This window comes from Amblyomma americanum, chromosome 5, assembly GCF_052857255.1.
Source record: "Amblyomma americanum isolate KBUSLIRL-KWMA chromosome 5, ASM5285725v1, whole genome shotgun sequence".
In the NCBI taxonomy this organism is placed as follows: domain Eukaryota; kingdom Metazoa; phylum Arthropoda; class Arachnida; order Ixodida; family Ixodidae; genus Amblyomma; species Amblyomma americanum.
In genome coordinates, this window is record NC_135501.1 from 7,399,362 (window position 1) to 7,411,985 (window position 12,624).

Below are 12,624 nucleotides of genomic sequence, written 5' to 3' on the forward strand. Positions count from 1 at the left end.
AGTGTTCCTTTGATACGCGTCAAAACTTTTTCTCTTATAACTGCGCGAAAAGCATGTATTCTTGCTTAATACAGCGAAACAAGCTGTTTTAGACCGAAACGAGCTAAATCACAACACAAAGGTTTTACAAGTGTTCCTCTGATACGCGTCAAAACTTTTTCTCTTATAACTGCGCGAAAAGCATGTATTCTTGCTTAATACAACGAAACAAGTTGTTTTAGACCGAAACGAGCTAAATCACAACACATCAGTTTTACAAGTGTTCCTCTGATACGCGTCTAAACTTTTTCTCTTATAACTGCGCGAAAAGCATGTATTCGTGCTTAATACAACGAAACAAGCTGTTTTAGACCGAAACGAGCTAAATCACAACACATCGGTTTTACAAGTGTTCCTCTGACACGCGTCAAAACTTTTTCTCTTATAACTGCGCGAAAAGCATGTATTCGTGCTTAATACAACGAAACAAGCTGTTTTAGACCAAAACGAGCTAGATCTGAACACAACGGTATTACAAGTGTTCCACGTGATACTCGTCAAAACTTTTTCTCTTATAACTGCGCGAAAAGCATGTATTCGTGCTTAATACAACGAAACAAGCTGTTTTAGACCGAAACGAGCTAAATCTGAACACATCGGTTTTACAAGTGTCCCTGTGACAGGCGTCAAAACTTTTTTCTCTTATAACTGCGCGAAAAGCATGTATTCTTGCTTAATACAGCGAAACAAGCTGTTTTAGACCGAAATGAGCTAAATCACAACACATCGGTTTTACAAGTGTTCCTGTGATACGCGTCAAAACGTTTTCTCTTATAACTGCGCGAAAAGCATGTATTCTTGCTTAATACAACGAAACAAGCTGTTTTAGACCGAAACGAGCTAAATCACAACACATCGGTTTTACAAGTGTTCCTCTGATACGCGTCTAAACTTTTTCTCTTATAACTGCGCGAAAAGCATGTATTCGTGCTTAATACAACAAAACAAGCTGTTTTAGACCGAAACGAGCTAAATCTGAACACATCGGTTTTACAAGTGTCCCTGTGACACGCGTCAAAACATTTTCTCTTATAACTGCGCGAAAAGCATGTATTCTTGCTTAATACAGCGAAACAAGCTGTTTTAGACCGAAATGAGCTAAATCACAACACATCGGTTTTACAAGTGTTCCTCTGATACGCGTCAAAACTTTTTTCTCTTATAACTGCGCGAAAAGCATGTTTTCTTGCTTAGTCCAACGAAACAAGCTGTTTTAGACCGAAACGAGGTAAGTCTGAACACATCGGTTTTACAAGTGTCCCTGTGACACGCGTCAAAACTTTTTCTCTTATAACTGCGCGAAAAGCATGTATTCTTGCTTAATACAGCGAAACAAGCTGTTTTAGACCGAAACGAGCTAAATCACAACACATCGGTTTTACAAGTGTTCCTCTGATACGCGTCTAAACTTTTTCTCCTATAACTGCGCGAAAAGCATGTATTCGTGCTAAATACAACGAAACAAGCTGTTTTAGACCGAAACGAGCTAAATCTGAACACCGGTTTTACAAGTGTCCCTGTGACAAGCGTCAAAACATTTTCTCTTATAACTGCGCGAAAAGCATGTATTCTTGCTTAATACAGCGAAACAAGCTGTTTTAGACCGAAACGAGCTAAATCACAACACATCGGTATTACAAGTGTTCCACGTGATACTCGTCAAAACTTTTTCTCTTATAACTGCGCGAAAAGCATGTATTCGTGCTTAATACAACGAAACAAGCTGTTTTAGACCGAAACGAGCTAAATCTGAACACATCGGATTTACAAGTGTCCCTGTGACACGCGTCAAAACTTTTTCTCTTATAACTGCGCGAAAAGCATGTATTCTTGCTCAATACAGCGAAACAAGCTGTTTTAGACCGAAATGAGCTAAATCACAACACATCGGTTTTACAAGTATCCACGTGATACTCGTCAAAACTTTTTCTCTTATAACTGCGCGAAAAGCATGTATTCTTGCTCAATACAGCGAAACAAGCTGTTTTAGACCGAAACGAGCTAAATCACAACACAAAGGTTATACAAGTGTTCCTCTGATACGCGTCAAAACTTTTTCTCTTATAACTGCGCGAAAAGCATGTATTCTTGCTTAATACAACGAAACAAGCTGTTTTAGACCGAAACGAGCTAAATCACAACACATCGGTTTTACAAGTGTTCCTCTGATACGCGTCTAAACTTTTTCTCTTATAACTGCGCGAAAAGCATGTATTCGTGCTTAATACAACAAAACAAGTTGTTTTAGACCGAAACGAGCTAAATCTGAACACATCGGTTTTACAAGTGTCCCTGTGACACGCGTCAAAACTTTTTCTCTTATAACTGCGCGAAAAGCATGTATTCTTGCTTAATACAGCGAAACAAGCTGTTTTAGACCGAAATGAGCTAAATCACAACACATCGGTTTTACAAGTGTTCCTCTGATACGCGTCAAAACTTTTTTCTCTTATAACTGCGCGAAAAGCATGTTTTCTTGCTTAGTCCAACGAAACAAGCTGTTTTAGACCGAAACGAGGTAAATCTGAACACATCGGCTTTACAAGTGTCCTTGTGACATGCCTTTAAAACTTTTTCTCTTATAACTGCGCGAAAAGCATGTATTCCTGCTTAATACAGCGAAACAAGCTGTTTTAGACCAAAACGAGCTAAATCACAACACATCGGTTTTACAAGTGTTCCTCTGATACGCGTCAAATTTTTTTCTCTTATAACTGCGCGAAAAGCATGTATTCTTGCTTAATACAGCGAAACAAGCTGTTTTAGACCGAAACGAGCTAAATCACAACACATCGGTTTTACAAGTGTTCCTCTGATACGCGTCTAAACTTTTTCTCTTATAACTGCGCGAAAAGCATGTATTCGTGCTAAATACAACGAAACAAGCTGTTTTAGACCGAAACGAGCTAAATCTGAACACATCGGTTTTACAAGTGTCCCTGTGACACGCGTCAAAACATTTTCTCTTATAACTGCGCGAAAAGCATGTATTCTTGCTTAATACAGCGAAACAAGCTGTTTTAGACCGAAACGAGCTAAATCACAACACATCGGTTTTACAAGTGTTCCTCTGATACGCGTCAAAACTTTTTCTCTTATAACTGCGCGAAAAGCATGTATTCGTGCTTAATACAACGAAACAAGTTGTTTTAGACGAAAACGAGCTAGATCTGAACACATCGGTTTTCCAAGTGTTCCTTTGATACGCGTCAAAACTTTTTCTCTTATAACTGCGCGATAAGCATGTATTCCTGCTTAATACAACGAAACAAGCTGTTTTAGACCGAAACGAGCCAAATCACAACACATCGGTATTACAAGTGTTCCACGTGATACTCGTCAAAACTTTTTCTCTTATAACTGCGCGAAAAGCATGTATTCGTGCTTAATACAACGAAACAAGCTGTTTTAGACCGAAACGAGCTAAATCTGAACACATCGGTTTTACAAGTGTTCCTCTGATACGCGTCTAAACTTTTTCTCTTATAACTGCGCGAAAAGCATGTATTCGTGCTTAATACAACAAAACAAGTTGTTTTAGACCGAAACGAGCTAAATCTGAACACATCGGTTTTACAAGTGTCCCTGTGACACGCGTCAAAACTTTTTCTCTTATAACTGCGCGAAAAGCATGTATTCTTGCTTAATACAGCGAAACAAGCTGTTTTAGACCGAAATGAGCTAAATCACAACACATCGGTTTTACAAGTGTTCCTCTGATACGCGTCAAAACTTTTTTCTCTTATAACTGCGCGAAAAGCATGTTTTCTTGCTTAGTCCAACGAAACAAGCTGTTTTAGACCGAAACGAGGTAAATCTGAACACATCGGCTTTACAAGTGTCCTTGTGACATGCCTTTAAAACTTTTTCTCTTATAACTGCGCGAAAAGCATGTATTCCTGCTTAATACAGCGAAACAAGCTGTTTTAGACCAAAACGAGCTAAATCACAACACATCGGTTTTACAAGTGTTCCTCTGATACGCGTCAAATTTTTTTCTCTTATAACTGCGCGAAAAGCATGTATTCTTGCTTAATACAGCGAAACAAGCTGTTTTAGACCGAAACGAGCTAAATCACAACACATCGGTTTTACAAGTGTTCCTCTGATACGCGTCTAAACTTTTTCTCTTATAACTGCGCGAAAAGCATGTATTCGTGCTAAATACAACGAAACAAGCTGTTTTAGACCGAAACGAGCTAAATCTGAACACATCGGTTTTACAAGTGTCCCTGTGACACGCGTCAAAACATTTTCTCTTATAACTGCGCGAAAAGCATGTATTCTTGCTTAATACAGCGAAACAAGCTGTTTTAGACCGAAACGAGCTAAATCACAACACATCGGTTTTACAAGTGTTCCTCTCATACGCGTCAAAACTTTTTCTCTTATAACTGCGCGAAAAGCATGTATTCGTGCTTAATACAACGAAACAAGTTGTTTTAGACCGAAACGAGCTAAATCACAACACATCGGTTTTACAAGTGTTCCTCTGATACGCGTCAAAACTTTTTCTCTTATAACTGCGCGAAAAGCATGTATTCGTGCTTAATACAACGAAACAAGCTGTTTTAGACCAAAACGAGCTAGATCTGAACACATCGGTTTTCCAAGTGTTCCTTTGATACGCGTCAAAACTTTTTCTCTTATAACTGCGCGATAAGCATGTATTCCTGCTTAATACAACGAAACAAGCTGTTTTAGACCGAAACGAGCCAACTCACAACACATCGGTATTACAAGTGTTCCACGTGATACTCGTCAAAACTTTTTCTCTTATAACTGCGCGAAAAGCATGTATTCGTGCTTAATACAACGAAACAAGCTGTTTTAGACCGAAACGAGCTAAATCTGAACACATCGGTTTTACAAGTGTCCCTGTGACACGCGTCAAATCTTTTTCTCTTATAACTGCGCGAAAAGCATGTATTCTTGCTCAATACAGCGAAACAAGCTGTTTTAGACCGAAATGAGCTAAATCACAACACATCGGTTTTGCAAGTGTTCCTCTGATACGCGTCAAAACTTTTTTCTCTTATAACTGCGCGAAAAGCATGTTTTCTTGCTTAGTCCAACGAAACAAGCTGTTTTAGACCGAAACGAGGTAAATCTGAACACATCGGTTTTACAAGTGTCCTTGTGACATGCCTTTAAAACTTTTTCTCTTATAACTGCGCGAAAAGCATGTATTCCTGCTTAATACAGCGAAACAAGCTGTTTTAGACCAAAACGAGCTAAATCACAACACATCGGTTTTACAAGTGTTCCTCTGAAACGCGTCAAATTTTTTTTCTTATAACTGCGCGAAAAGCATGTATTCGTGCTTAATACAACGAAACAAGCTGTTTTAGACCGAAACGAGCTGAATCTGAACACATCGGTTTTACAAGTGTCCCTGTGACACGCGTCAAAACTTTTTTTCTCTTATAACTGCGCGAAAAGCATGTATTCTTGCTTAATACAGCGAAACAAGCTGTTTTAGACCGAAACGAGCTAAATCACAACACATCGGTTTTACAAGTGTTCCTCTGATACGCGTCTAAACTTTTTCTCTTATAACTGCGCGAAAAGCATGTATTCGTGCTAAATACAACGAAACAAGCTGTTTTACACCGAAACGAGCTAAATCTGAACACACCTGTGACACGCGTCAAAACATTTTCTCTTATAACTGCGCGAAAAGCATGTATTCTTGCTTAATACAGCGAAACAAGCTGTTTTAGACCGAAACGAGCTAAATGACAACACATCGGTTTTACAAGTGTTCCTCTGATACGCGTCAAATTTTTTTCTCTTATAACTGCGCGAAAAGCATGTATTCTTGCTTAATACAGCGAAACAAGCTGTTTTAGACCGAAACGAGCTAAATCACAACACATCGGTTTTACAAGTGTTCCTCTGATACGCGTCAAAACTTTTTCTCTTATAACTGCGCGAAAAGCATGTATTCGTGCTTAATACAACGAAACAAGTTGTTTTAGACGAAAACGAGCTAGATCTGAACACATCGGTTTTCCAAGTGTTCCTTTGATACGCGTCAAAACTTTTTCTCTTATAACTGCGCGATAAGCATGTATTCCTGCTTAATACAACGAAACAAGCTGTTTTAGACCGAAACGAGCCAAATCACAACACATCGGTATTACAAGTGTTCCACGTGATACTCGTCAAAACTTTTTCTCTTATAACTGCGCGAAAAGCATGTATTCGTGCTTAATACAACGAAACAAGCTGTTTTAGACCGAAACGAGCTAAATCTGAACACATCGGTTTTACAAGTGTCCCTGTGACACGCGTCAAAACTTTTTCTCTTATAACTGCGCGAAAAGCATGTATTCTTGCTCAATACAGCGAAACAAGCTGTTTTAGACCGAAACGAGCTAAATCACAACACAAAGGTTATACAAGTGTTCCTCTGATACGCGTCAGAACTTTTTCTCTTATAACTGCGCGAAAAGCATGTATTCTTGCTTAATACAACGAAACAAGCTGTTTTAGACCGAAACGAGCTAAATCACAACACATCGGTTTTACAAGTGTTCCTCTGATACGCGTCTAAACTTTTTCTCTTATAACTGCGCGAAAAGCATGTATTCGTGCTTAATACAACAAAACAAGTTGTTTTAGACCGAAACGAGCTAAATCTGAACACATCGGTTTTACAAGTGTCCCTGTGACACGCGTCAAAACTTTTTCTCTTATAACTGCGCGAAAAGCATGTATTTTTGCTTAATACAGCGAAACAAGCTGTTTTAGACCGAAATGAGCTAAATCACAACACATCGGTTTTACAAGTGTCCCTCTGATACGCGTCAAAACTTTTTTCTCTTATAACTGCGCGAAAAGCATGTTTTCTTGCTTAGTCCAACGAAACAAGCTGTTTTAGACCGAAACGAGGTAAATCTGAACACATCGGCTTTACAAGTGTCCTTGTGACATGCCTTTAAAACTTTTTCTCTTATAACTGCGCGAAAAGCATGTATTCCTGCTTAATACAGCGAAACAAGCTGTTTTAGACCAAAACGAGCTAAATCACAACACATCGGTTTTACAAGTGTTCCTCTGATACGCGTCAAATTTTTTTCTCTTATAACTGCGCGAAAAGCATGTATTCTTGCTTAATACAGCGAAACAAGCTGTTTTAGACCGAAACGAGCTATATCACAACACATCAGTTTTACAAGTGTTCCTCTGATACGCGTCTAAACTTTTTCTCTTATAACTGCGCGAAAAGCATGTATTCGTGCTTAATACAACGAAACAAGCTGTTTTAGACCGAAACGAGCTGAATCTGAACACATCGGTTTTACAAGTGTCCCTGTGACACGCGTCAAAACTTTTTCTCTTATAACTGCGCGAAAAGCATGTATTCTTGCTTAATACAGCGAAACAAGCTGTTTTAGACCGAAACGAGCTAAATCACAACACATCGGTTTTACAAGTGTTCCTCTGATACGCGTCTAAACTTTTTCTCTTATAACTCCGCGAAAAGCATGTATTCGTGCTAAATACAACGAAACAAGCTGTTTTAGACCGAAACGAGCTAAATCCGAACACATCGGTTTTACAAGTGTCCCTGTGACACGCGTCAAAACATTTTCTCTTATAACTGCGCGAAAAGCATGTATTCTTGCTTAATACAGCGAAACAAGCTGTTTTAGACCGAAACGAGCTAAATCACAACACATCGGTTTTACAAGTGTTCCTCTGATACGCGTAAAAACTTTTTCTCTTATAACTGCGCGAAGAGCATGTATTCGTGCTTAATACAACGAAACAAGTTGTTTTAGACCAAAACGAGCTAGATCTGAACACATCGGTTTTCCAAGTGTTCCTTTGATACGCGTCAAAACTTTTTCTCTTATAACTGCGCGATAAGCATGTATTCCTGCTTAATACAACGAAACAAGCTGTTTTAGACCGAAACGAGCCAAATCACAACACATCGGTATTAGAAGTGTTCCACGTGATACTCGTCAAAACTTTTTCTCTTATAACTGCGCGAAAAGCATGTATTCGTGCTTAATACAACGAAACAAGCTGTTTTAGACCGAAACGAGCTAAATCTGAACACATCGGTTTTACAAGTGTCCCTGTGACACGCGTCAAAACTTTTTCTCTTATAACTGCGCGAAAAGCATGTATTCTTGCTCAATACAGCGAAACAAGCTGTTTTAGACCGAAATGAGCTAAATCACAACACATCGGTTTTACAAGTGTTCCTCTGATACGCGTCAAAACTTTTTTCTCTTATAACTGCGCGAAAAGCATGTATTCGTGCTTAATACAACGAAACAAGCTGTTTTAGACCGAAACGAGCTAAATCTGAACACATCGGTTTTACAAGTATCCACGTGATACTCGTCAAATCTTTTTCTCTTATAACTGCGCGAAAAGCATGTATTCTTGCTTAATACAACGAAACAAGCTGTTTTAGACCGAAACGAGCTAAATCACAACACATCGGTTTTACAAGTGTCTCTTTAATACGCGTCAAAACTTTTTCTCTTATAACTGCGCGAAAAGCATGCATTCTTGCTTAATACAGCGAAACAAGCTGTTTTAGACCGAAACGAGCTAAATCACAACACATAGGTTTTACAAGTGTTCCCCTGATACGCGTCAAAACTTTTTCTCTTATAACTGCGCGAAAAGCATGTATTCTTGCTTAATACAACGAAACAAGCTGTTTTAGACCGAAACGAGCTAAATCACAACACATCGGTTTTACAAGTGTCTCTCTGATACGCGTCAAAACTTTTTCTTCTATAATTGCGCGTAAAGCATGTATTCTTGCTTAATACAACGAAACAAGCTGTTTTAGACCGAAACGAGCTAAATCTGAACACATCGGTTTTACAAGTGTCCCTGTGACACGCGTCAAAACTTTTTCTCTTATAACTGCGCGAAAAGCATGTATTCTTGCTTAATACAACGAAACAAGCTGTTTTAGACCGAAACGAGCTAAATCACAACACAAAGGTTTTACAAGTGTTCCTCTGATACGCGTCAAAACTTTTTCTCTTATAACTGCGCGAAAAGCATGTATTCTTGCTTAATACTACGAAACAAGCTGTTTTAGACCGAAACGAGCTAAATCACAACACATCGGTTTTACAAGTGTTCCTCTGATACGCGTCTAAACTTTTTCTCTTATAACTGCGCGAAAAGCATGTATTCGTGCTTAATACAACGAAACAAGCTGTTTCAGACCGAAACGAGCTAAATCTGAACACATCGGTTTTACAAGTGTCCCTGTGACACGCGTCAAAACTTTTTCTCTTATAACTGCGCGAAAAGCATGTATTCTTGCTTAATACAGCGAAACAAGCTGTTTTAGACCGAAATGAGCTAAATCACAACACATCGGTTTTACAAGTTTTCCTCTGATACGCGTCAAAACTTTTTCTCTTATAACTGCGCGAAAAGCATGTATTCTTGCCTAATACAGCGAAACAAGCTGTTTTAAACCGAAACGAGCTAAATCACAACACATCGGTATTACAACTGTTCCACGTGATACTCGTCAAAACTTTTTCTCCTATAACTGCGCGAAAAGCATGTATTCGTGCTTAATACAACGAAACAAGCTGTTTTAGACCGAAACGAGCTAAATCTAAACACATCGGTTTTACAAGTGTTCCTCTGATACGCGTCAAAACTTTTTCTCTTATAACTGCGCGAAAAGCATGTATTCTTGCTCAATACAGCGAAACAAGCTGTTTTAGACCGAAATGAGCTAAATCACAACACATCGGTTTTACAAGTGTTCCTCTGATACGCGTCAAAACTTTTTTCTCTTATAACTGCGCGAAAAGCATGTTTTCTTGCTTAGTCCAACGAAACAAGCTGTTTTAGACCGAAACGAGGTAAATCTGAACACATCGGCTTTACAAGTGTCCTTGTGACATGCCTTTAAAACTTTTTCTCTTATAACTGCGCGAAAAGCATGTATTCCTGCTTAATACAGCGAAACAAGCTGTTTTAGACCAAAACGAGCTAAATCACAACACATCGGTTTTACAAGTGTTCCTCTGATACGCGTCAAATTTTTTTCTCTTATAACTGCGCGAAAAGCATGTATTCTTGCTTAATACAGCGAAACAAGCTGTTTTAGACCGAAACGAGCTAAATCACAACACATCAGTTTTACAAGTGTTCCTCTGATACGCGTCTAAACTTTTTCTCTTATAACGGCGCGAAAAGCATGTATTCGTGCTTAATACAACGAAACAAGCTGTTTTAGACCGAAACGAGCTGAATCTGAACACATCGGTTTTACAAGTGTCCCTGTGACACGCGTCAAATCTTTTTCTCTTATAACTGCGCGAAAAGCATGTATTCTTGCTTAATACAGCGAAACAAGCTGTTTTAGACCGAAACGAGCTAAATCACAACACATCGGTTTTACAAGTGTTCCTCTGATACGCGTCTAAACTTTTTCTCTTACAACTGCGCGAAAAGCATGTATTCGTGCTAAATACAACGAAACAAGCTGTTTTAGACCGAAACGAGCTAAATCCGAACACATCGGTTTTACAAGTGTCCCTGTGACACGCGTCAAAACATTTTCTCTTATAACTGCGCGAAAAGCATGTATTCTTGCTTAATACAGCGAAACAAGCTGTTTTAGACCGAAACGAGCTAAATCACAACACATCGGTTTTACAAGTGTTCCTCTGATACGCGTAAAAACTTTTTCTCTTATAACTGCGCGAAGAGCATGTATTCGTGCTTAATACAACGAAACAAGTTGTTTTAGACCAAAACGAGCTAGATCTGAACACATCGGTTTTCCAAGTGTTCCTTTGATACGCGTCAAAACTTTTTCTCTTATAACTGCGCGATAAGCATGTATTCCTGCTTAATACAACGAAACAAGCTGTTTTAGACCGAAACGAGCCAAATCACAACACATCGGTATTACAAGTGTTCCACGTGATACTCGTCAAAACTTTTTCTCTTATAACTGCGCGAAAAGCATGTATTCGTGCTTAATACAACGAAACAAGCTGTTTTAGACCGAAACGAGCTAAATCTGAACACATCGGTTTTACAAGTGTCCCTGTGACACGCGTCAAAACTTTTTCTCTTATAACTGCGCGAAAAGCATGTATTCTTGCTCAATACAGCGAAACAAGCTGTTTTAGACCGAAATGAGCTAAATCACAACACATCGGTTTTACAAGTGTTCCTCTGATACGCGTCAAAACTTTTTTCTCTTATAACTGCGCGAAAAGCATGTATTCGTGCTTAATACAACGAAACAAGCTGTTTTAGACCGAAACGAGCTAAATCTGAACACATCGGTTTTACAAGTATCCACGTGATACTCGTCAAATCTTTTTCTCTTATAACTGCGCGAAAAGCATGTATTCTTGCTTAATACAACGAAACAAGCTGTTTTAGACCGAAACGAGCTAAATCACAACACATCGGTTTTACAAGTGTCTCTTTAATACGCGTCAAAACTTTTTCTCTTATAACTGCGCGAAAAGCATGCATTCTTGCTTAATACAGCGAAACAAGCTGTTTTAGACCGAAACGAGCTAAATCACAACACATAGGTTTTACAAGTGTTCCCCTGATACGCGTCAAAACTTTTTCTCTTATAACTGCGCGAAAAGCATGTATTCTTGCTTAATACAACGAAACAAGCTGTTTTAGACCGAAACGAGCTAAATCACAACACATCGGTTTTACAAGTGTCTCTCTGATATGCGTCAAAACTTTTTCTTCTATAATTGCGCGTAAAGCATGTATTCTTGCTTAATACAACGAAACAAGCTGTTTTAGACCGAAACGAGCTAAATCTGAACACATCGGTTTTACAAGTGTCCCTGTGACACGCGTCAAAACTTTTTCTCTTATAACTGCGCGAAAAGCATGTATTCTTGCTTAATACAACGAAACAAGCTGTTTTAGACCGAAACGAGCTAAATCACAACACAAAGGTTTTACAAGTGTTCCTCTGATACGCGTCAAAACTTTTTCTCTTATAACTGCGCGAAAAGCATGTATTCTTGCTTAATACTACGAAACAAGCTGTTTTAAACCGAAACGAGCTAAATCACAACACATCGGTTTTACAAGTGTTCCTCTGATACGCGTCTAAACTTTTTCTCTTATAACTGCGCGAAAAGCATGTATTCGTGCTTAATACAACGAAACAAGCTGTTTCAGACCGAAACGAGCTAAATCTGAACACATCGGTTTTACAAGTGTCCCTGTGACACGCGTCAAAACTTTTTCTCTTATAACTGCGCGAAAAGCATGTATTCTTGCTTAATACAGCGAAACAAGCTGTTTTAGACCGAAATGAGCTAAATCACAACACATCGGTTTTACAAGTTTTCCTCTGATACGCGTCAAAACTTTTTCTCTTATAACTGCGCGAAAAGCATGTATTCTTGCCTAATACAGCGAAACAAGCTGTTTTAAACCGAAACGAGCTAAATCACAACACATCGGTATTACAACTGTTCCACGTGATACTCGTCAAAACTTTTTCTCTTATAACTGCGCGAAAAGCATGTATTCGTGCTTAATACAACGAAACAAGCTGTTTTAGACCGAAACGAGCTA